Below are 23,762 nucleotides of genomic sequence, written 5' to 3' on the forward strand. Positions count from 1 at the left end.
ACCTCCTTACTTTCTGGCACAAGAAAATATTCCAGGCATGTCTTTTACTTTCTCTGACTGAGTCCGGGAATCAGATTTTCTTCAAGGAGCCCTAGTTCCTTGTAGTGGAGAATGCTGTTCAGAATCAAGACCTGGGCTCCAATCTTGTGTCTGAGTTTAGCCATGAAATCAGTCTACTTCTGGTCAACGTGAATGTTTGAATTCTTTCTCTTCTTAAAGGAGTCCAACCATCGTCCTGGCCTTTCAGGAGTTATGCATAAATCTTCTGGAGGCCTGTTGGTCATGGGGTTTCTCTGACCTTCCGCTGCCCCCAATTCATTCCCTCTTCTCTAGGAAAGACAGCATTCCTGGGGCATCAGCACAAAGTCTGTAAAGTCCCCCAGGCTTCCTGCTGGTGTGGGCTTCAAAGGCTGCAGGATATCCCAGTGGCAGAGTAAACGAGGAATTAATGCAAACAAAACCTCAAGCCGTATGACAGAATCTCAGACTGTTGGGCAAAAATGGATGCAGAGAAGCTGCTAGAGAAGGTGTTATTAGGATAGTTTCTCTCACTGTTTTGAAGTCACAGTCTTGAAAAGCAAATTCTCTTGTGCAAAATACCTAATATTTCTTAAGGATTGACTATGTCCCAGACTGTGAGCTGTGCATGTGACACAGAAGATCTCATTTAATCCATGCAGTGACATTCCACGGAGGATCTCCTGCATCCCCAGGGAGGCCCAGAGAAAAGAAGTCGAAAATGATGGAATTGGGATATGTATCCCAGTAGACTGACTCCTGAAACTGTTATACTGCTGGACTCGCAGTCCCACGCAGAGGGCATGATGAGGAAAGGGTGGGCACCAATCTTTCCAGCACTGAGAGGGAGATGAAATGAAATCACTTCTGGTAGGATCCTATTAGAAGTCAGAAAACCATTGTGTGTGCAATGTATGATGAAGTCCTAGAAAGATGTTTCTCTGAGTCAGTCATTAGTAAATAAGGGATCCAGGGTTTGTGAGCAAGAGCATCCAGATTTTAATTGTTAGTAACCATTTTTGATACTATAGTAAAAATACATCCCCATCTTGGGAAAATTGAAAACTATGAAAAAGTACAGAGGAAAAGAGATGTTCTGTAATCCCACTGCGCTGAGATAATTATTAACATTTTAACATGCTTCCTATGTGTATTTTTGCGTAGTTGAGATCATAGCATATAAAATTATCTGCGTTGATTTTTTTTCACTAAATTTTATCACATAACCACATCCCCAGGTTGTTAAAACATAACATCATTATTCATAAACATATGAAACATCGTTTTTAATAGCTGCATAATATTTCATTTCATGCATGTAATATATTATTCCTTTATTCCTTTAATATTGGGTATTTATGTTGTTGTTACTTCCTCATTATTAAAACAAAACAAAAACAACTAAAAACTATTGTGGTGAATGTATATGTACTTTCTGTATTTTGGTTTATTTTCTTAAAATTGAGTCTTAGAAACAATCTTCCTGCATTGAAGTATGGATATTCTATTTTTGTTATTTAAAAATAATTTAATAATTTGAATAATTCTAATTACTATTATTTTTATGGGAAAAGTTTTAAATGTTTAATGAGAAAGACTTAGAGCAATGCATTATTTACATATGGATAAGAAGACATGGCAGCATCTCCAGAGCTTTTCCTGGGGTGTATGGTGGGGAGCTATGTAAAGATAGTCCACATAAACCCCGCTAAATAGAAGCTGCTCCTAAATATTTCCAAACAGGAGCCCAAAATAGATGAACAGTCTCCAACTCATCTTTAGAGTAGTGGGACTGCTTCTTCAGATCAGATCAGTGACGTTCATAGACACCGCTTCTATCTGAGTGGAATAGTACTGTTCAATGTCTCTCAGGATGCGGATGTTGGTTATTCTTTACAAAGTTAATGGCCACACCCTTCCAGCCGTATCGACCTGATCTCCCAATTCTGTGTGAGTACAATTCTGTTTTTTGGGCAGGTCATAGTTAATGATGATGGACACCTGAGGGACTTCTGACCTCCCGGCCCAGACATCTGTAGAAATGAGCCCTGTGCTGACGCCGGACTGTGGCCCTTTCTGAGGTGTGTCTCTGTGCATCGAGGACATGGTGAGAGCGGCATCTCTCATTTTCTCCATCAGCCAGTCAACTTTCATTTTGGTGTTACAGAAGATGCCCACCTGAATGACAGTTAGCATTTCGTAGAGATCACACAGGATGTCGAATTTCCACTCTTCTCTTTCCACTGCCACAAAAAGCTGTTTGATGCCTTCCAGAGTCAATTCACCAAGATGTGGATTGGGTCCATCGTGTACTTGTTGGTCATCTCTAGGATTTTGCAAGGCAGTATAGCACCGATAAGAACTACTTGTGTGACTGGAGGCAAGTACCTGAACATGTCGCAAATCTGATCTTTGAAACTTAAGTTTACTTGTTTATTATAAAGGACATTGCAAAGGATACAGATGAAGAGATGTATAGGGCAAGGTAGTGGGGAAAGTGCTGGGAGCTTCCAAGCCTTCCTGAGTGGGCCACTCTCCAGGAACCTCCATGTGTTAAGCTATCAGGAAGTTCCCTAATTATTTTCAATAAGTAATACAAACATGTATAAAACACAAATTCAAAAGATACATAAGGTTATACAGTGAAACCAAGTCTTCCTACTCTACCTTCCAGCCACCAAGAGTCCAACTTCAGTTTCTTGCTTTTCCTTTCAGAGAAATCCTTTGCATTATGAGCACATGCATCTGGCAGATCATTCTGTGTCACAGCGTAAAGACATGCTTTATTATTTATTATTTTTATGTCACCCAGGCTGGATGGAGTGCGGTAACTATTCAAAGACGTGATCATAGCACACTGCAGTCCCCAAGTCCTGGGTGCAAGTGATGCTCCTGACTCAGCCTCCTGAGTAGCTGGGACTAGCATTTTTCTTTTTAATGGCTGTGTACTGTTTGAGTGTATATCTCCTATGGATGGACACTTAGTTGTTCCTGATTTTTTCCTGCAATAAACAATGCTGTAGTGAATCATGCTATGTGAATCTCACTTCCACAGGATAAGATCTTAGGAGTGGAACTGATGAGTTAAAAGATACAAACATCTAACATTTTGATATATATTACAAAATTTATCTCCATAGAGATTATATCAGTTTATATTTCTATCAGTGGTATCAGAAGAGAGAGCCTGTTTTCTTATATTCCCATCTACAAAGTGTATTATCAAATGTATTGAACTTTGCCAGTTTAGAAGGTTGAAGTGTTATTTCATTATAATTTTAATTTCTTTTATTTTGAGTGAAGTCGAGCATTTTTTTGGAAGTCACTAATTATTTCCTTTCCTGAGCAGGCTGTCTTCTTCTGGGTTGTTTTTTTCCTTATTAATTTGTAGGACATTCTTTACATAGTGAGGAAATTTTAGCTCTTTGGTTGTGATATCATCTGCAAGTGTGTGTTTTTTGGCCTAGATTATCTTTTCAATTGTTTATGTTATTTGTTTATTTGTGTGTTTTTGCCATTCAGAAATATTTTATATGTATGGTTCCACCTTTCAAAATTTTTATTTTCAGGGTTCTGAGTTTTGTCACATACAAAGAATGTCTTTTCCCACTTGGAGAGTTTAAATATATTTTTCCATTTTCCCTTGATATTTTTATGGGTTTATATTTTACACTTAGATTTTTGCTCAATCTAAAATTTGTTTTTGTGTAAAGTGTGAGATAGGGATACAGTTGAATATTTTTTCACATAGCTAACCTGTACTATTTATTGTATAAACTACCTTTCCCCTGTTATTTTAAAATGCCAGCATTAACATATGTTAAATTAGGCCTGGCTCGGTGGCTCACGCCTGTAATCCCAGCACTTTGGGAGGCTGAGGCAGGAGGATCACTTGAGGTCAGGAGTTTGAGACCAGCCTGGCCAACACGGTGAAACCTCATCTCTACTAATAATACAAAAATTAGCCAGGTGTGGTGGCACATTCCTGTAATTGCAGCTACTTGAGAGGCTGAGGCACGAGAATTGCTTGAACCTGGGAGGCAGAGGTTACAGTGAGCTGAGACTGTGCCGCTGCACTCTAGCCTGGGTGACAGTGAAACTCCATCTTAAAAAACAAAACAAAAACAAAAACAAAAACCCATATATTAAATTTATATTGTGTATTTGGGTCTATTTATCAATTTTTCTGTTATGTTCTATTGGTATTTTTTTCATGAATGGTGGTGTACTTTAAAATTATTCTAGCTTTATAATATATGTCAACACCCAGCATTGCTCTTTTTCATTATTGCTCTTTTTCATTATTACTCTTTTTCTTGCTTTTCCTTTCAGATAAATACTTTACATTTTTCTGAACAGTCTTGACTACTTTTTTTTTCCCCGTAGGAACATTAGAATGGCTTTGTCTATGTTTTTTTCTTAATTATATGTGTTTTCACTAGAAATTTTTTTTTTTTTTTTTTTTTTGAGACAGACTCATTCTGTCGCCCAGGCTGGAGTGCAGTGGTGCCATCTCGGCTCACTGCAACCTCCACCTCCCAGGTTCAAGAAACTGAAGCTGGACTCTTGGTGGCTGGAAGGTAGAGTGGGAAGACTTGGTTTCACTGTATAACCTTATGTACCTTTTGAATTTGTGTTTTATACATGTTTGTATTACTCTGCCTCCTGGGTTCAAGCGATTCTCCTGCCTCAACCATCTGAGTAGCTGGGATTATAGGTGCACACCACTATGCCCAGCTAATTTTTTGTATTTTTAGTAGACACAGGGTTTCACTATGTTGGCCAGGCTGGTCTTGAACTCCTGACCTCATGATCCACCCACCTCGGCCTCCCGAAGTGCTGTGATTACAGGAGTGAGCCACCACACCCAGCCTGAAATGCCTTTTCAACATTTATGGAGACAGTTGTATGGATTTTCGCGCTTGATCCGTTAATATCAATGGGTTTCTTAGTATTTTTGGAATAATCCCAATGGTACGGGTATTTCAAAGACTCTGATCCTTGTTGCTACTGCTGCGTAGTATAGAAAGATTGTACTTATTTGCTGCCCCATCATAGTTGTATCAGAACACCTAGCAAATGTAGCATGGGGAAGGCAATCAGTGCTCTTCTGCAGTAAAAAGCTATTATTAAAAAGATGAGGAAGATAAAAAATTTAAAAAAAGAAATAAAAAAACCAGAAAGGGATGAGAAGTGGGCAGATCTTCAATCTTAGTCCATTTCTGTGGGAAAACCATCTGGGTAAAAGCACCTTGCATCTTTGCAGGATTCAGTTATAGCAACAGGAAGGTACAAAACCCACTCACATGGAACCACTGTGCCTTCTAGCTTATGAAACACTCTTTCTGGGTACCTGTGGGAAGAATCAGGTATGTTATTCAGGAATGCTGAGAAGCAAAATTCAACTAACATGGACACAAAAGGAAATGAATTGGCTCATGTAACTTGGAAATCTAAGAGGGTGGATCTGACTTTGAAAAGAGCTGAATCTATGAGTTCAAACACTATTATCAAGAGTGTTCTTTATTTTTTGGCTCTTGGCTACCTTTGTTAACTTCATGCTTAGAAAGCCATTCTTCACATCCAGGCAAAACGGCCACCAGCTGTGCCAGGCTTAGGCTTACCTCATTCTTCATTCTTCTTGGACTAAGAAGAGACCTTACATCTTTTCCCTCCTACTATCAAAATAATTTTTTTTTTCTTTTGAGACAGAGTAGAGCCAGGCTGGTCTCAAACTCCTGAGCTCAAGCGATCTGCCCGCCTCGGCCTCTCAAAGTGCTGGGATTACAGGCGTTAGCCACTGCACCTGGCCTAAAATAATTCTTAAAAAAAAACCCATGGCTTTGCTATGCCACAGGTCCACCTGCTTTTCAATTGCTTTGCTCAGGAAATGGAGACATCCTGATTTTGATTTTTCTGCCTGGGTCATGTGTTTGCCTCTGCAGTGAGAAAGCAAAGTAGACAACAAGCAGTGGATGAAGTGATAGAACCAGGAAATTCAAGGAGCTTCCTGGCATTAGATCAAATCTTCACCATGGGTCTTGATAGAAGTAAATATTTCCTCTACAAGTTATGCAAAGAAACATCATGATACTTTTTTTTTTTTTAGAGACAGAGTCTCACTCTGTCACCCAGGCTGGTGTGCAGTGTCAAGATCTCAGCTCACTGCAACATTCGCCTCCTGGGTTCAAGCAATTCTCCTGCCTCAGCCTCCCAAGTAACTGTGATTACAGGCACGCCCCAACATGCCTGGCTAATTTTTGTATTTTTAGTAGAGACCAGCTTTTGCCATGTTGGCCGGACTGGTCTTGAACTCCTGACCTCAAGTGATCTGCTCATCTTGGCCTCCCAAAGTGCTGAAACTACAGGCGTGAGCCACTGCACCCGACCAACACTATAATACTTTGAATTTAGCTGAACAGGCTCTAAAATTTAGATATTCTTATCTTTTCTCAGCCAAATCATGGGAGGTGAGCATATTGCCTATATAGACTCTCTTGAATGTTATTTGAAAGCCCATTAAATTAAATAAACAAACCCTTGGCAACACAGGATTGCTGTGAATTTGACTTTTATCTTAATGTGTCAGGAAATAGTTGATGATGTTTCCTCAACAATGACAAAGAAAATAAATTGAAATTAATTCTTTTTAGTTGATTAACTTCATGGCAATATGCATATACTTCAGAGGTTCAAGATTTAGGGAAAATAAGCATCCGGTGAAGAAGAAATTGAAGAGAAAGACTTGTAAGAGGAGAACTCACAAATACAAGCGAGAGATGTTTTGACAGTAATGGGATATCAAGAACTGAATTGGCCCTGAAATTGTGTTCATTAAGTGTTGTGTGTTTCTTTGAGGTTTATTAAGACCCTGGAGAGGAAACGAACACATTTCAACACAGAGAAATAAAAATGCTCATTTAGGACTATAACATGTCTCCCCTGAGTTTTTTTAAATGTTATTTTTGACACACTTTTTTGGCATTTTGACATGCCGTTGTTACAGATCCAGTCACAGCACAGTACTTCCATTAGACAAAAACAACAGCATTTTTATTTCTCTAAGCGAAAAAGAGTTTGAAGTGAGATTTGAACTGACTTTCAAGAACTCTTCAGTGCAGTGAAAGAGTTGAGAAGATAAGACTGAGATGATGTTTGTGTGAAGAGAGGCAGGTAGGCCCCCAGCTCCTTCTCTAGGAACCCAGTCACTGTCAGCTGAGTTAATGTGTGGGACAAAATCCCAATAGCAGCACAGCCTTGGCCTTGTTCTCAGGCGCTTTGGAAAGAAAACCTCACACAGGTACTGTGCATGCACCGGGAGATGGAGGGAGTTTGGCTTTTTGCCAGGCAAGAAACTTTGAGTGTAGCATCTCAAGGTTGTTGTCCAGACAACTGTAATCCAAAGTCTCTGATAAGAGCCAGGAATAGGGGCGTCAGCCGGTAGTCCCAGCTACTCAGGAGGCTGAGGTGGGAGGACTGATTGAGCCCAGGAGGTTGAGGCTGCCATGTGTTGTGATTGTGGCACTACGCTCCAGCCTGGATGACAGAGCAAAACCCTGTCAAAAACAAACTAACAAACAAACCAAACAAACAAACATTCCCTGATAAGGCTTAGGACAGATCTTGAGGAAATTTGGAAAGCAGAGAAGCCATTTCTTCAGTGTTTCAGGGATATCTAATCTTCGAAGCCAACTCTCACCCTGCTCCTTAATTTCTTCTCTTCTTTTCTTTCTCCTTTCCCTTTAATTTCTGCTCACCTGTAGGTAAAATAGAGTATGAGGCACTGAAAGTTACTAAGAGATCCATAGTATGTGTCAGTCCTGGTGAGGAATCACGGAGGCCCTTGAGCCCACTTCTACCTCTCACACAGTTACACCTGGAAAATGTCCTTGACTTTCTTGAGCCTCAATTTCCCAATTTATAAAATGGGGATAAAGATATCTACCTGGTGGGGTTATTGTGAGGCTTTCTGCACCTGAAACAATGTTTAGAATGAAGTAGGTGTTTAACTGATGTTAGTTCCTCCTTTCTTTTTCCCTTATTTAGGAGAAATGAGACATAAGCATATGAAAAAGTAATTAGCCTTCAAAGAATATTTACATATACAACAATTTTTGATCTAGATCCTGTTTACCAAGGCAAACTGTGGCTTTGGAAGATTAAATGAATGATTTTCTATAGTGACACATACCCCAGGCTACTCACTAGTGGCAGAGCAAGTAATCCTTTCGAAATATATGTAAGCAGGCTGGGCATGGTGGCTCATGCCTGTTATCTCAGCACTTTGGGAGGCTGAGGTGGGTGGATCACTTGAGGCCAGAAGTTGGAGACCAGCCTGGCCAAAATGGTGAAACCCCGTCTCTACTAAAAATACAAAAAAAAAATCATCTGGGGCTGGTGGCAGGTGCCTGTAATCCCAGCTACTTGGGAGGCTGAGGCAGGAGAATCTCTTGAACCTGGGAGGCAGAGGTTGCAGTGAGCCAAGATTGCGCCATTGCACTCTAGCCTGGGTGACAAGAGTGAAACTCCATCTCAAAAAAAAAAAAAAAAAAAAAGAAATGTATGTATGCTGGCTAAAGAAAAAAAATACACGTAAAAATAAATAGATGGGATTAAATAAACAAGAATGGACTAATATAGCAGGCTCCTGCAGTCAGATGATCTGGGCTCAAATCCTGGCTTGGCTTCACACTCCTGGGTGAGCTGTTTAACCTTTTGAGCCTCATTCTTCTCATCTGTGAATGGGGATGACCATGGGGGCTGATAAGAGGAAGATTAACTGGAGCAATGACTGTAAGCCAAGTAGACAGGGTCTGGCATGGCATGGACACTTAGTGTTAGCTGTTATTAACAATACAGAATGTAATTATCAGTCAAGTTGGCTGTTTGCATGTTTGTAAGGCAACAAGGATAAAGCAAAAGATCCTAACACAATTCAGGGTATTTTTCCACACAAGTCCTGACAGTTCCAGAAGGTGTTACGGCATTTGGTAGATTGCCGTTTGAAAGGGATTTAACCAATGGCTGACATCCCTGCTTCCTCCCCCAACTTCACCCCCACACTGTAGATCAGTGCCAGCTCTGTGCATGAAGCATTACTCATACTGTCTCTTTACACAGCAGTTAACCTTACTTGTCACTGCTTCCGGTGGGAGATCAAGAGCATTGAAATTACAGAGGTGGCACCATAAATCATGGTCACTTCTTGGCATGGCCAGACAAAGCAGCTGGAAAGAGCCTTGCTGCAATGTCAGTTCAAAGTTGAAATGTAAAGTTTTAACATATTAATTTTCTCTCTCTTTTTATTGTCATCCTGATTTTTCCTTGTTCCCTCATGACTCAAAGGAGTGCATGGGAGATTGAACTGGCAGCTTGCTGGGTTAATCACCATACATGGTTTTTCTTTCTTTCTTTTTCTTTTTTTCCGCCCTCCAAGTGGGAACATGGTTATTTAAGAATGAAATAATTGAGCAAATCTAACTTGATATAGTGAAAGAGCTGTTTTCACCTGTGAAATCTCAAGTTTCAGCATCTCATTTTAAACACAAAAGCTCTTAGAATGTAAGCTCCATGAAGGATGTATCCAAGGCCTTGCACCCTGCCTAGGACATGCAGGCATTTATCAGATATTTGTGAAATTCATGGATGACAGCTCTGGCTTTCTTTCTTTCTCATTGCTTTAGTTTCTCCTGTTCTTTTACCAAGACTTCCTCACCTGACCCCTCAAGTGCCCCCCAGGTATCAATTAGTGAAACACCTCTGGAAGAGTTGTTAATATGGTTTGGCTCTGTGTCCCCACCCAAATCTCATCTTGAATTGTAATTCCCACGTGTCAAGGTAGGGACCTGTAATCCCTACATGTCTAGGGAGGCAGGTAATTGGATCATGGCATCGATTTTCCCCATGCTCTTCTCATAATAGTGAGTGGGTTCTCAAGAGATCTGATGGTTTCATAAGTGTTTGGAAGTTCGTCCTTTGCACTTCTCTCTCCTACTGCCTTGTGAAGAAGGTGCCTGCTTCCCCTTTTGCCATGATTGTTAAGTTTCCTGAGGCTTCCCCAGCCATGCAAAACTGTAAGTCAATTAAACCTCTTTCCTTCATAAGCTACCCAGTCTCAGGAAAGTTCTTTATAGCAGTGTGAAAATGGACTAATGTAGTTGACTTTCTGGATTCAGTTCTTCTCCTACCCTACTTGGCTGCCATGACCTAGGACCTTAACAATAAACTTGTCCTTTCTGAGGGCTTAGGATCCTGACCTGTCTCTATTTAGTAGCCTGTTTTCTTGTTTCCTCATGTTAGGCAATTGGATTTTATGAAAGCTATACATCTCTTCCCAGATTAATGCACATCCAGATGAGGCACTTGTAGCTTGGTCCATGATTTTTTTGGACCTTTTCGGGACACACTCATGAATCCAAGTCAAAGACCATGCCTTTTGTAATTGCTTGTTTAATTATCCATAGCTGCCACCAAGCTCTCCTCTCCTTGAGGGCGGGGAATAGGTTTTCCTCAACTTCTATCCATTTCTCAACCCACTACAATTAGGCTGTCATCTCAAAACTACTCTTCAGAAGTGGGTAGAAGTGCTCTCCAGGCCACCACCTGCCCGAGCCATCCCCGATTCCTGTCGTTGGTCATTATTGCTCACTCTTTTCTTCTCTCCTTTTCTTGGCTCTCACGACATCATTCTGCCCTTATTCTGCTAGCTCTTGGACGCTTCCTTCTTCATTTCTTCCCTGGCTTCTCTTTGTCTTCTCTACCCCTGAATGCTCATCTTCCTAAGGGCTCTAGTCCCACTCCCCCTTTCCTCACATTCTACATCCCCTTTCTGAGGAAGCACATCTCAGTTCTTGGTTTCCATCACTATGTGTCCACTGCCAATACCCAGGGCATGTCCCAGCCCAGACCTCGCTCCTGAACACTCCCTCATCCCTCTACAGTCACTTGTGGGATGGCTCCACTGGCTTGTCTTTAGGACCTTATGCTCAACATGTCCATAGGGAGAGAACACATGTTCTTCACTCCTGATGTTTTCTTCTGTGGGGAGTCATGTGCATTAGTACGACACTTTCAGCCCTTTGTACTCCCTCTCCACTTTGGAGAGAACTCCCTGATTGGCGAGCTGCTCTTGGAGAGCATGTGGTCTTTGTTCCTCTTGACCTTCAGGAGGCTTAGTGGGAAAGTCCTTGCACCTACCATGGGAGATAAAGGGCACCCAATCCTCCCAGGGTGGGGAGGACAAGCAGCAGTCTAATTTGGGGCTCAGCCTGAGCGAATCCACTGGCCTGCAGATATACACTGTGTTCTATAATATCAACCTTATTTTAAATAATGGGGATGTTTTAATTTCCTATTTGCTTTACTGTTTTATTTCTTTAGTGGTTCAGAAGTCAGGGCTTAGAAAAAGCACATTATTTGGCTGGGGATGGGGTGGGAGTAGGGGTGGAGAGGACTTTCAAGTGCTCGTATTACCCTAAACAGAACTAATTATGTTCTCGTGCTTTTTCCCTGGAATCTGCCTCTCTTCTGGTTTCTCTTATTTTTCTCAATGCCAGACCTCTTTTTTCTTCCAGTGATCTTTCTAGAACTTAGCTACCTGCCAGAAAATTTTTCTGAAAATGTCCTTAATTTGTGTTAATGGAAAAACAGGGAGATTTCACTCCCCATTCTGTCTCAGGAATACAAAGGGTCACACAGGCTCTGTTTAGTGCTTATGGAGGGAAGAAAAGAAAGACTTCTCGGTCATTGCTGTCACCTGGAATTAACTGAGCAAAATTTCTCTAGCTACGATGAAGCAGTCCAAAAGAAGTAGAAAATAGAGATCCTGCTCTCATGAAGTTTATCATTTAAGGAGGAGGATTGTGTCAACAAGAGATACCTAAGATCACAAATAATGCTAAAATACTGAGATACACAGGAGAGTTATGATAACAATTTCAAATTAAATGAGAGGTCAGGCTCGGTGACTGATGTCTGTAATCCCAGCACTTTGGGAGGCTGAGGCAGCCAGATCACCTGAGCTCAGGAGTTCAAGACCATCCTGGCCAACATGATGAAACCCTATCTCTGCTAAAAATACAAAAATTAGCCCGGCATGGTGGCAGGCACCTGTAGTCCTGGCTACTAGGGAGGCTGAGGCAGGAGAATCACTTGAACCCAGGAGACAGAGGTTACAGTGAGCCAAGATTGCGCCACTGCACTCCAGCCTGGATGACAGAGCAAGACTTCATCTCAAAAAAAAAAAAAAAAAAAAAGAATGCTGAAGTGATTGGATGGGGTTGGCTCCTAGCACGTAGAACTACAGTCAGTTATTATCATTTATGGAAAAGATTAGTGTATTGTTGGAATAGGTCAAGAGACCTGACTCACTTTTGCCTTTTACATCCAAATAAATTGTTTTGTACTCCAAGACCTCTTAATTTAAACTCTGTCCTGCTTCTGTGCAGTTTTAGATGCCCTGGTTGGCTTATTGTATAAATATGGGCTTAGTTTCTATTATGTTTTTTTCTTTCCTAAACTTTATATACATCCTGACATAATTCTGGAAGGTGTAAATTCATTCTGTAAGCAACAAGAAATATCACATTCTATGTTTTCTTTAAACTAATGTAAATCTGTTGCACAGCCCCTATCCACAGGGCTGTCTAGAAATTCAATATTGGTCATTGCTGAGGCTCCCTGTGAGATCCTACCCACGAATGGTGCAAAGGATTTGGGCATTAGAGCCTGAGCATCAGGGATGACCATCTGGTCATTGGCCACCAGCCTGTTCCTGTGACCATAGAAATTCTTAGTGTCCCCGCCTTCAGATTGGGAGGCTCTGCTACTTGTGTGCCATGTCTTTGGGCCCAGGAATCCTGAAGGAGGCCGAGGCATCATTGTACTTAGGTCTGTCCTCTCTAGGTGTCTCCCAGAGCAACACCTTCAAGGTCTTATCACCTCCCTGGGTACTCCCTGAAACGGGTGTGGATGGGAGCTTCCCACAGGACTTACATGCCTCTCTCTTCATCCCCCAAAATATGTTTCTCTGTGTTATGGGCTGAACTTTGGGCTCCTCCAAATTCTTATGTTGAAGTGCTGCAGCACCTTAGAATGTGACTGTTTTTGCAGATAGGGCCTTTAAAGAGGTAATTAAGTAAACATGAGGTCATCCATGTGGGCCCTAATCCAATAAGCTTGGTGTCTTTGTAAGAAGGGGAGATTAGAACACAGGGAGAGACACCAGACAGATGCAGCCCAGAGAGATGAGCATGGAACACACAGCAAGAGTGTGGCCACCTGGCAAGCCAAGGAGAGAGCCTTCAGAAGAAACCAATCCTGCCGACACCTTGACCTCAGACTTCCAGCCTCTAAAACTGTGAGAAAATAAATCTCTGTTGTTTAAGCCACCCAGTCTGTGGCACTTAGTTATAGCAGTCCTAGAAAATTGATATACTCTGTATCTTAAAACAAAACAAAACAAAACAACTCAGGCTTATACAAAAAAGTGGCTCTAAGTAGACTTTAAGTAGCTTATATTTTCTCAAATTTCTGTGGCAAGAACAGTAAGGACCTTGCTATTTGGAGGGGGATGGTGCAGCGGAGGACGAGAGGAATATTCCTTGAGAACCCAGGCAAATTGGTATCTCAGTAAATTGTCCTTCCATAGGCTGATTTCTGTTTGCCCACTGCTCCTGCCTTGTTTTCTTCTTGTGACAGAACAGATCTCCTTGCCTTATCGACCTAGCTACCTACTTATCTACCTCCACCCCATCCTCTTGAAGCACTTACTTGCCTGGTGCAAAATTCCAGATATATATCTCTCCTTTAACTGATTCTTATTGGCAGGCTTAGAAGACTTGAGGGCAATGACACACTAGAGCCAAAAAGGACTTCTGACCACACTTGTGTCCCAGGAGGTGAGGGGGGTTTTAAAGGATTTGTCCTGAACATGATTAGTCAAAGATTGTTTTATAGAAACATCCTCAATATTTATTGAGGCTCTGGCCGATCTGTGAACCAAGTGAGCCAATTGATTGTTGAGCCCAGTTTCCACATTCATATTAAAAGTCAATTGGAAAAGACAGGATTTCCAAGCAGTTTATAACCTGCTTTATTTCCCTTCCTTTCTACCACCCCGTGATTTTGGTAACTTTATTACTCTGATTGGAAAAAATTGTTGTCTAATGATATTAAAATGTGCAGCTACTGAGAAACTGTGACCAGTTCTTGGCTTTTTGCTAGAGCTGGGAATATTAGGTGTCATTAAATATTTTATCTCCCTTCCTTCATGCTATGACTTTAATGCTGTGTTCAAAGATCATTACTCAGTAATGCTGGCAAGCCTCCCCTCCTTTGAAGACATTCTTTACAAGAGCATGTAATATTCATTATTACTCTCAGTTGCCTGCTTTTTTCCATGATACGTCCCCTCCCCTCAAAAAAAGGTTTCACTGAGGGTGAATTATTCTAGGTAGGACTTAAGTACTATAGGAAGCTACGAGTAAAGCAATCTAGAGTTTGCACAATTTTCCGTGAACATTGGCAGGGTGTATTTTAGAGCAAAATGTGTTTTTATGGTGCTACAGGTCCTGATTCATGTGAAGTCTTCTTCAGTCTGGGGGCTGGTGCTCCAAGGTTATACACAACTTTCAAAGAGTGGGTTTTTAGGGCGGCTAGACCTTTATCTATACGATGGGAGAGTTAGCAAGCGTGCTACAGAAAGGGGACCAAAAAGCACGTAATAAAACTGTAAGACACAAGGAGTAAGAAGGAAAAATGTTTGCAGCTCTATGAGTCACTGGATGGTGTCTCCAAGTTTTCCTCCCTAGTGATTATTTTTAACAATGAGAACCATCCATGACTTACTTGGGAGGGCTTAGGCGTTCCCTTGATAAAGGTTAGAAAGATGAAAAAAAATGAATTCAGATGCCGTTGAGGTCCCTCCTTAGGAGGCACCACCAGAGAGATTACTCTCAGGTCTTGACATCCAACCAGGCTGCTCTTGAACAGTTTACTTTCAGTCTCACAACGGATGGTCTTTCTGTCATCTCTTTGGCCATTAGGCAGCTTAAATGAACACTCCAGGGTCACTTCTTGTACCTGGACAGGGCCCCATGTTATGTTTGTCTGCATTCTGATCTTACCTTTGATTTTCACTAACTTTCTCTTCTCATTTCCCTTTGCCCTGATTCCTTCAACTATTTTATTCTTTTGTGATGTATATACTTTTGTAAGTTGCCTGAAATCCTTTGTGGATTGAGGTGAGGGTAAATATAGGCAAAGGAGGAAAATGAATTTTGGAGTTTCCATTGCACCTGACACTTCTGTGTAGTAGGATATTGGGAGTTTGGGCACGATGAGGGATGTCTCTTTCCAAAGTATTTTGTGTTTTGTTCTTATAGGCACTTGTAGGTATTTTTGGACCTTAAAATTGGAACACATGTTCTGAGATAGGGTCTACCACAATAGCAACAGGATAGAATATTTGGAAGAGGTCTGCAAAATAGAGGATGAATGGCGTTATTATGAAGAGATTAAATAATACATAAAGAGCAAAGGAGAATTCAGAGAAGTAAGAGAAACAATATATATTTCTACCATTTAAAAGGGTTTAAATTTTATTTTACAAGCTACAGATAAAGTAATTATAAAATTCAGAACACTAAATTGCTACCCATATTTTTTTTTTTTTTTTTTTTTTTTTTTGAAGACACATCCAAAAATAATGTTTAATCTAGCACCCCATGGTATAGTCAAGTTGACACATAAAATTAGCCATCACAAGTCCACCCCTTGTCAACATGGCCCCCATGCACATCTCCTTAAACCATAGTTAATCTGCAAATAAAGACAACAGCACGATCATAATTCCACCTAACATGATACAACTATCCAGCATACAACTAAAAACATACTAAACCATTCCTCAGAAGAGGAGGTAAAGTCCTTGTGTGATGTTTACTCTTCTCCATGATATCCCATAACTTAAATACTTAAATAACTTAAATATCATAAATGATATAATATTAGCAACTTAAATACTTGCATAGAGGTGTTTGTAATATTCTCTGATGGTAGTTTGTATTTCTGTGGGATCGGTGGTGATATCCCCTTTATCATTTTTTATTGCATCTATTTGATTCTTCTCTCTTTTTTTCTTTATTAATCTTGCTAGCGGTCTATCAATTTTGTTGATCCTTTCAAAAAACCAGCTCCTGGATTCATTGATTTTTTGAAGGGTTTTTTGTGTCTCTATTTCCTTCAGTTCTGCTCTGATTTTAGTTATTTCTTGCCTTCTGCTAGCTTTTGAATGTGTTTGCTCTTGCTTTTCTAGTTCTTTTAATTGTGATGTTAGGGTGTCAATTTTGGATCTTTCCTGCTTTCTCTTGTGGGCATTTAGTGCTATAAATTTCCCTCTACACACTGCTTTGAATGCATCCCAGAGATTCTGGTATGTTGTGTCTTGGTTCTCGTTGGTTTCAAAGAACATCTTTATTTCTGCCTTCATTTCGTTATGTACCCAGTAGTCATTCAGGAGCAGGTTGTTCAGTTTCCACGTAGTTGAGCGGTTTTGAGTGAGATTCTTAATCCTGAGTTCTAGCTTGATTGCACTGTGATCTGAGAGACAGTTTGCTACAATTTCTGTTCTTTTACATTTATTGAGGAGAGCTTTACTTCCAAGTATATGGTCAATTTTGGAATAGGTGTGGTGTGGTGCTGAAAAAAATGTATATTCTGTTGATTTGGGGTGGAGAGTTCTGTAGATGTCTATTAGGTCCGCTTGGTGCAGAGCTGAGTTCAATTCCTGGGTATCCTTGTTGACTTTCTGTCTTGTTGATCTGTCTAATGTTGACAGTGGGGTGTTAAAGTCTCCCATTATTAATGTGTGGGAGTCTAAGTCTCTTTGTAGGTCACTCAGGACTTGCTTTATGAATCTGGGTGCTCCTGTATTGGGTGCATATATATTTAGGATAGTTAGTTCTTCTTGTTGAATTAATCCCTTTACCATTATGTAATGGCCTTCTTTGTCTCTTTTGATCTTTGTTGGTTTAAAGTCTGTTTTATCAGAGACTAGTATTGCAACCCCTGCCTTTTTTTGTTTTCCATTTGCTTGGTAGATCTTCCTCCATCCTTTTATTTTGAGCCTATGTGTGTCTCTGCACGTGAGATGGGTTTCCTGAATACAGCACACTGATGGGTCTTGAGTCTTTATCCAATTTGCCAGTCTGTGTCTTTTAATTGGAGCATTTAGTCCATTTACATTTAAAGTTAATATTGTTATGTGTGAATTTGATCCTGTCATTATGATGTTAGCTGGATATTTTGCTCGTTAGTTGATGCAGTCTCTTCCTAGTCTCGATGGTCTTTACATTTCGGTATGATTTTGCAGTGGCTGGTACCGGTTGTGCCTTTCCATGTTTAGTGCTTCCTTCAGGAGCTCTTTTAGGGCTGGCCTGGTGGTGACATAATCTCTCAGCATTTGCTTGTCTGTAAAGTATTTTATTTCTCCTTCACTTATGAAGCTTAGTTTGGCAGGATATGAAATTCTGGGTTGAAAATTCTTTTCTTTAAGAATGTTGAATATTGGCCCCCACTCTCTTCTGGCTTGTAGGGTTTCTGCCAAGAGATCCGCTGTTAGTCTGATGGGCTTCCCTTTGATGGTAACCCGACCTTTCTCTCTGGCTGCCCTTAACATTTTTTCCTTCATTTCAACTTTGGTGAATCTGACAATTATGTGTCTTGGAGTTGCTCTTCTCGAGGAGTATCTTTGTGGCGTTCTCTGTATTTCCTGAATCTGAATGTTGGCCTGCCTTGCTAGATTGGGGAAGTTCTCCTGGATAATATCCTGCAGAGTGTTTTCCAACTTGTTTCCATTCTCCCCGTCACTTTCAGGTACACCAATCAGACGTAGATTTGGTCTTTTCACATAGTCCCACATTTCTTGGAGGCTTTGCTCGTTTCTTTTTATTCTTTTTTCTCTAAACTTCCCTTCTCGCTTCATTTCATTCATTTCATCTTCCAGGGCTGATACCCTTTCTTCCATTTGATCGCATCGGCTCCGGAGGCTTCTGCATTCTTCACGTAGTTCTCGAGCCTTGGTTTTCAGCTCCATCAGCTCCTTTAAGCACTTCTCTGTATTGGTTATTCTAGTTATACATTCTTCTAAATTTTTTTCAAAGTTTTCAACTTCTTTGCCTTTGGTTTGAATATCCTCCCGTAGCTCGGAGTAATTTGATCGTCTGAAGCCTTCTTCTCTCAGCTCGTCAAAGTCATTCTCCGTCCAGCTTTGTTCCGTTGCTGGTGAGGAACTGCGTTCCTTTGGAGGAGGAGAGGTACTCTGGTTTTTAGAGTTTCCAGTTTTTCTGCTCTGTTTTTTCCCCATCTTTGTGGTTTTATCTACTTTTGATCTTTGATGATGGTGATGTACAGATGGGTTTTTGGTGTGGATGTCCTTTCTGTTAGTTTTCCTTCTAACAGACAGAACCCTCAGCTGCAGGTCTGTTGGAGTACCTGGCCAGCCGTGTGAGGTGTCAGTCTGCCCCTGCTGGGGGGTGCCTCCCAGTTAGGCTGTTCGGGGGTCAGGGGTCAGGGACCCACTTGAGGAGGCAGTCAGCCCGTTCTCAGATCTCCAGCTGCGTGCTGGTAGAACCACTGCTCTCCTCACAGCTGTCAGACAGGGACATTTAAGTCTGCAGAGGTTACTGCTGTCTTTTTGTTTGTCTGTGCCCTGCCCCCAGAGGTGGAGCCTACAGAGGCAGGCAGGCCTCCTTGAGCTGTGGTGGGCTCCACCCAGTTCAAGCTTCCAGGCTGCTTTGTTTACCTAAGCGAGCCTGGGCAATGGCGGGCGCCCCTCCCCCAGCCTCGCTGTCGACTTGCTGTTTGATCTCAGACTGCTGTGCTAGCAATCAGCGAGACTCCGTGGGCGTAGGACCCTCTGAGCCAGGTGCGGGCTATACTCTCCTGGGGCACCGTTTCCTAAGCCCGTCGGAAAAGCACAGTATTCGGGTGGGAGTGGCCCGATTTTCCAGGTGCCGTCTATCACCCCTGGAAGGGGAACTCCCTGACCCCTTGCGCTTCCCGAGTGAGGCAATGCCTCGCCCCTGCTTCGGCTGGCGCACGGTGCGCTCACCCACTGACCTGCGCCCACTGTCTGGCACTCCCTAGTGAGATGAACACGGTACCTCAGATGGAAATGCAGAAATCACCCGTCTTCTGCGTGGCTCGCGCTGGGAGCTGTAGACCGGTGCTGTTCCTATTCGGCCATCTTGGCTCCTCCCAGCCTACCCATATTTTTTTTAACCAAGGCTGAAACATGTCTTTTGGATTGGAGGAATTTATTTATTTTAAAAAAACGATCATAATTTGTCCGGGTGAGGTGGCTCATGCCTGTAATCCCAGCACTTTGGGAGGCTGAAGCAGGCGGATCACCTGAGGTCAGGAGTTCAAGACCAGCCTGGCCAACATGATGAAACCCTGTCTCTACTAAAAACACAAAAATTAGCTGGGTGTGTTGGCACGCAGCTGTAGTCCCAGCTACTTGGGAGGCTGAGGTAAGAGAATTACTTGAACCTGGGAGGTGGAGGTTGCAGTGAGCCAAGATCACACCACTGTCTCCAGCCTGGGAGACAGAGCAAGACTCCATCTCAAAACAAACAAACAAAACCAAAAAACCCCAAAACAACAATAATTTACTACTTTTCCATGCGAATAGATAGTACATTTTGAGATGTATTCTGTATCTATTCCTCAAACTATCAGATCTGAAATCTGAAATCCTTTATGATCGTGCTTATTCTCCTTTCAAGAACAAATTGAGGCAGGATAAATGCAACACCCCTGGACGCGATCAGTTGGATTTAACTCATGCCAGGACAGAGAGGCTGGTTTTGGCTTGCTGTTGGCAACTGGGCATTTCAGCTCTAATTTTGATTTTCATGAAGCACAAGTTATTTTTCTCTTGGTTTTTGTTTTTTGATACAGAGTAGAGGTAAAGGAGTGCTTTTCACCACCTTCCCATGCACACGGGAGACTCAGCGTAGTTCGATCTGCATTCCAATGCACTGTCTCAGCCTTCTCCTGAGGGTTCTGGAGTTAATGAACTAAGTCAAAATCTCTGAGCAAAATGATTTCTGTCTCTGGAGGTAGAGGATGCCATGTGGGATGCTGCCCAGATAGGAAACAATGATCCTGTGTCCCAACAGCAGAAAGGTTTGCTCAGGCTCTGAATGAGAGCAGGTGTGAAAACCTTAACGCTAAAATGTAAAAGGCTTTGCGTGCACTCTGTTGAAATGCAGCTCTCCATCCCAAGTAACATTTTAGGCAGCATATTGGCAATACAAAGCATTTGAATAAAATCACTGATGGTATTAGTCACCATCCACCTCTTTTCCTGAGTCTTTAGGGATGTGCATGCATGAAGTGCAAGCTAAAATAACCTTAATCTAATCACCTCTGGAGATTGAGAGGTGTGAGCTCATATAAATGTCAAGTTGGGACATAATTTAGCTGATCTCTGGGGTTTATCGCTATTGCCAGACTTTCTCTTTATTTGATCTGGTGAAGCAAATTAAATGTGTCTCTTTAGTTCTAAACCAGGTAAGAAAAGGAGACTAGAATTTGTGAGTTTCTCATTTGGATACAATAATCATGCAGCCAGTCCTGATTTATGGAGGCAGCAAGGCCCACTGTGTGTGTGCAGGAGCCGCAGAAAGGAACCAAGGGCCAATTATCTTGGCCTACCTGTTATCTACTAGTTGGAGATTGTCTCCTTGACAACACTACTAGATGTACTAAAGGCTGTGGAGCAGAGGTTAATTGCAAAACAAAAATAAAGCTGTACTTAAATATTAGAGGAGGAAATTCTCTTTGTGCACACCTGGCCCTGGTCATTTTTCTCAGCCCTATGAGAGCCAAATCTCCAGGTAGTGCATTTGAGATGCTTAGATGGGGAGAGCTCATCCAGAAACACCCTGACCTCTGGTAAAGACAATAGCTCTTTGCCACAATTTAGGAATATCAAGGCTCAATCTTGATAGGATAGTGTAGGCATCATTTTCAGCTGCGGTGATTTTGCTCCCAGAGGACATTTGGCAATGTCTGCAGATATTTTTGGTTGTCACATTGGGGGGATGGTGTCTAGCGAGTAGAGACCAGGGATGATGCTAAAAAACCTGCAAGGCACAGGACAATTGCCCCACAACAAAGATTTACTTAGCCTAATAGATCAATAGTGCAAAGGCTGAGAAACTTAGGTCTGATGGAACATTTATATATATATATTTTAAACATACAGCATTTACTGAACTAAATGGATAAAAAAGAGATCTGTCTCATTTTTCTAAACAAATGCAAGTTATATGATAACTGGGTTATTAACATTCTAGATGCACTGCAGAGACAAATGTTCAGCTGTGGAGTCTTTCCACTAGATCACTAAACAGCAAAGCAAAAACCTTATCCTAAAATTGCAGAACATACATATCCTTCTAATGGCATGAAAGAAATAAAAAAAGCATACAGAGGTCCTTTTCACAATATAAAATAGACATATCAAAAATTTCAGTTTGCAGCACTCTTAATCCTATGCCCCCTAAACTACATTTTAGGTATAGTTACAAATATCTGTTCCAATCATGTCAATATTCATAAGAACATATTTCAACTTCCTCTATATGTAGACCCAGAAGGGAATATTTTTAGTGTGATGAGATATTGCATAAAGCAGTTGATGCCTTGGAAGTGGATCACTCCATAAAGTAGTGCTGTAAATATTTTTATTCAGTAACCAAGTTTCAGTTGACAGGTCCCTACACTCCTTTGCCTCTGCTGAGGCATGCACATTTCTTCTCCAGCCCCTGCGTCTGTAGCAACTGCTTGCTGCATAAACAATCTCTATGTAGCATGGCAAAGACTTAAAATAATCACCAACACCTTCTAGTCATACTTATAGAGAAATGAGTCCCCTTCATATGTAACCAACTTGTATAACTGACTTCCAAAATAGAATAGCCGTTTTGTTTTTCATTTATTTTGATCCTGCGTTTTGGTTTTAAGGGGAGTTATTTCTATTTAGCAATGACTGCTCTGTGGTATAAACTAGATATGAACGTATGTGACTGTTGACTTTATTCTTTGATCAGTGTTGATACTTTTTAGCTATTTATTTTTTGATCCTAGCACTTGCTAGCTTATTTTAGTTTTAAAGGCTAAGCTGGTGTGAAGTCAGCCTGGGACCAGTGTTGCTTGGCATCTTATGTGGAGAACAGCTTAACTGCATTTGCCCTTATCCTAGTGATGTGCAATAGAGCTCCCATTCCCATGAGACTTGGGGCCAATTAAGCAACTCAAACAGGGAGGCAGCATAGCATAGTGATTAGATGTACTGCTTTTAGAACTGTGGCTCCAACACATGGTTAATTGTGTGGATATTGAGCAAATTACTTAGTCTATCTGAGTCTGAGTCTCTTCATAATAGAATGAGAGATCATAATACTGCATGGATGGTCATGGGGATTAGTAAGGGCTCAATAAATGGTAGCTTTGAGACAATGAGAGATGCTATGTCATTCATTGGGGACCTCTCTTCTCCCACCTTCCTTCCTTACCTTGATGAGAAATCTTGGTCAGGAGTGAGAGCTGGGTTCCAAGTCTTTCATAGCCTGGTCATCCCTTGCTATATCCATTGAGGAAGTGGTCAACTTAGTCTTGTTCCACTAATCTGTGTGATCTGCAAATTCTCATGGCTGCTTTTTGCCAAAAGGCAGAAATCCCAGGCCCTTCTTGCTACCAAAGTGCTGGTGTTTCTTCACACCTCAGTTACCCCAGGACCTGAATGCTCTCTTGGTGAGCTTAAATCATCACTTTCTTCTGCCAGCCTTTTGGGCTCCAAGGTTTCACCTCTGCTTACTCTGATCACACCAGGGCCATCCCAGGGCCTGGTCATCGTTCTCATCATGGTCACGTGGTAGGCCTTGTTTCTGGCATTATCAAGAATCTGGTGACCTTGAAAGATCTGCCTGATACCAGATTCTCTCTTGCATTTCACTCTGCACTTCGAAGGCCAGTTCTCTCTCCGATCCTTCATTGTTTTGTGGGTAAATGGCGTGGGTTGGCCCATGTTTGGATGTGATTGATAATTGGAAGCAGCTTCTCTTGTCTTCCCCTCTTTTTTCTTTTTAGAGACAGGGTTTCAGTCAAGCGATCCTCCTGCCTCAGCCTCCCAAGTAGCTGGTATGTGCTGCTGTGTGTACACAGGTGTGTGCCACTGTGTCTGGCTAATTTAAAAAAATTTTTCATAGTGACAGGGTCTCACTTTGTTGCCCAGGCTGGTCTTGAACTCCTGGGCTCAACTCCTGGGTTCTTCTGCCTTGGTCTCACAAAACTCTGGGATTACAAGCATGAGCCATGGTGTCCAGCAAAGAAAGCTGCTTCTCTAGTAGAGAGCTTTGGCTACCATATTACCTATGCTGTTCTGTTGGGCCTCAGCCTCTTTCTCCTTGGTGATTGGAAAGATAGTGTGTGTCCTATTTCCTTCATAACAAGAAGACATAGCCCTGTGTGACAGAAGTTTATCAGATTATGAGTTTTTTGGATAGGAACAATGTTTTCTTCATTGTTTTATACTCAAAACCAGTCACATAGAAGGTGTGAAATAGATGTTTGCTAAATGAATGATGATATCTGGGAAATGTAGATGAATGAATCCCTTATCTTATTTTTTACTTGTTTGGTATGCTGAGTGTTCTTTGGTGGAGGTATGGGGT

At 41.5% G+C, this 23,762-nt stretch overlaps 1 pseudogene; it reads right to left on the bottom strand.

Annotated features, from left to right (window-relative positions):
- Window positions 1–1,818: 1,818 nt before the first annotated feature.
- On the bottom strand, window positions 1,819–23,116 carry LOC100443590 (eukaryotic initiation factor 4A-III-like; annotated as a pseudogene).
- Window positions 23,117–23,762: the final 646 nt, after the last annotated feature.

This window comes from Pongo abelii, chromosome 17 (genome assembly GCF_028885655.2).
Source record: "Pongo abelii isolate AG06213 chromosome 17, NHGRI_mPonAbe1-v2.0_pri, whole genome shotgun sequence".
In the NCBI taxonomy this organism is placed as follows: Eukaryota; Metazoa; Chordata; class Mammalia; order Primates; family Hominidae; genus Pongo; species Pongo abelii.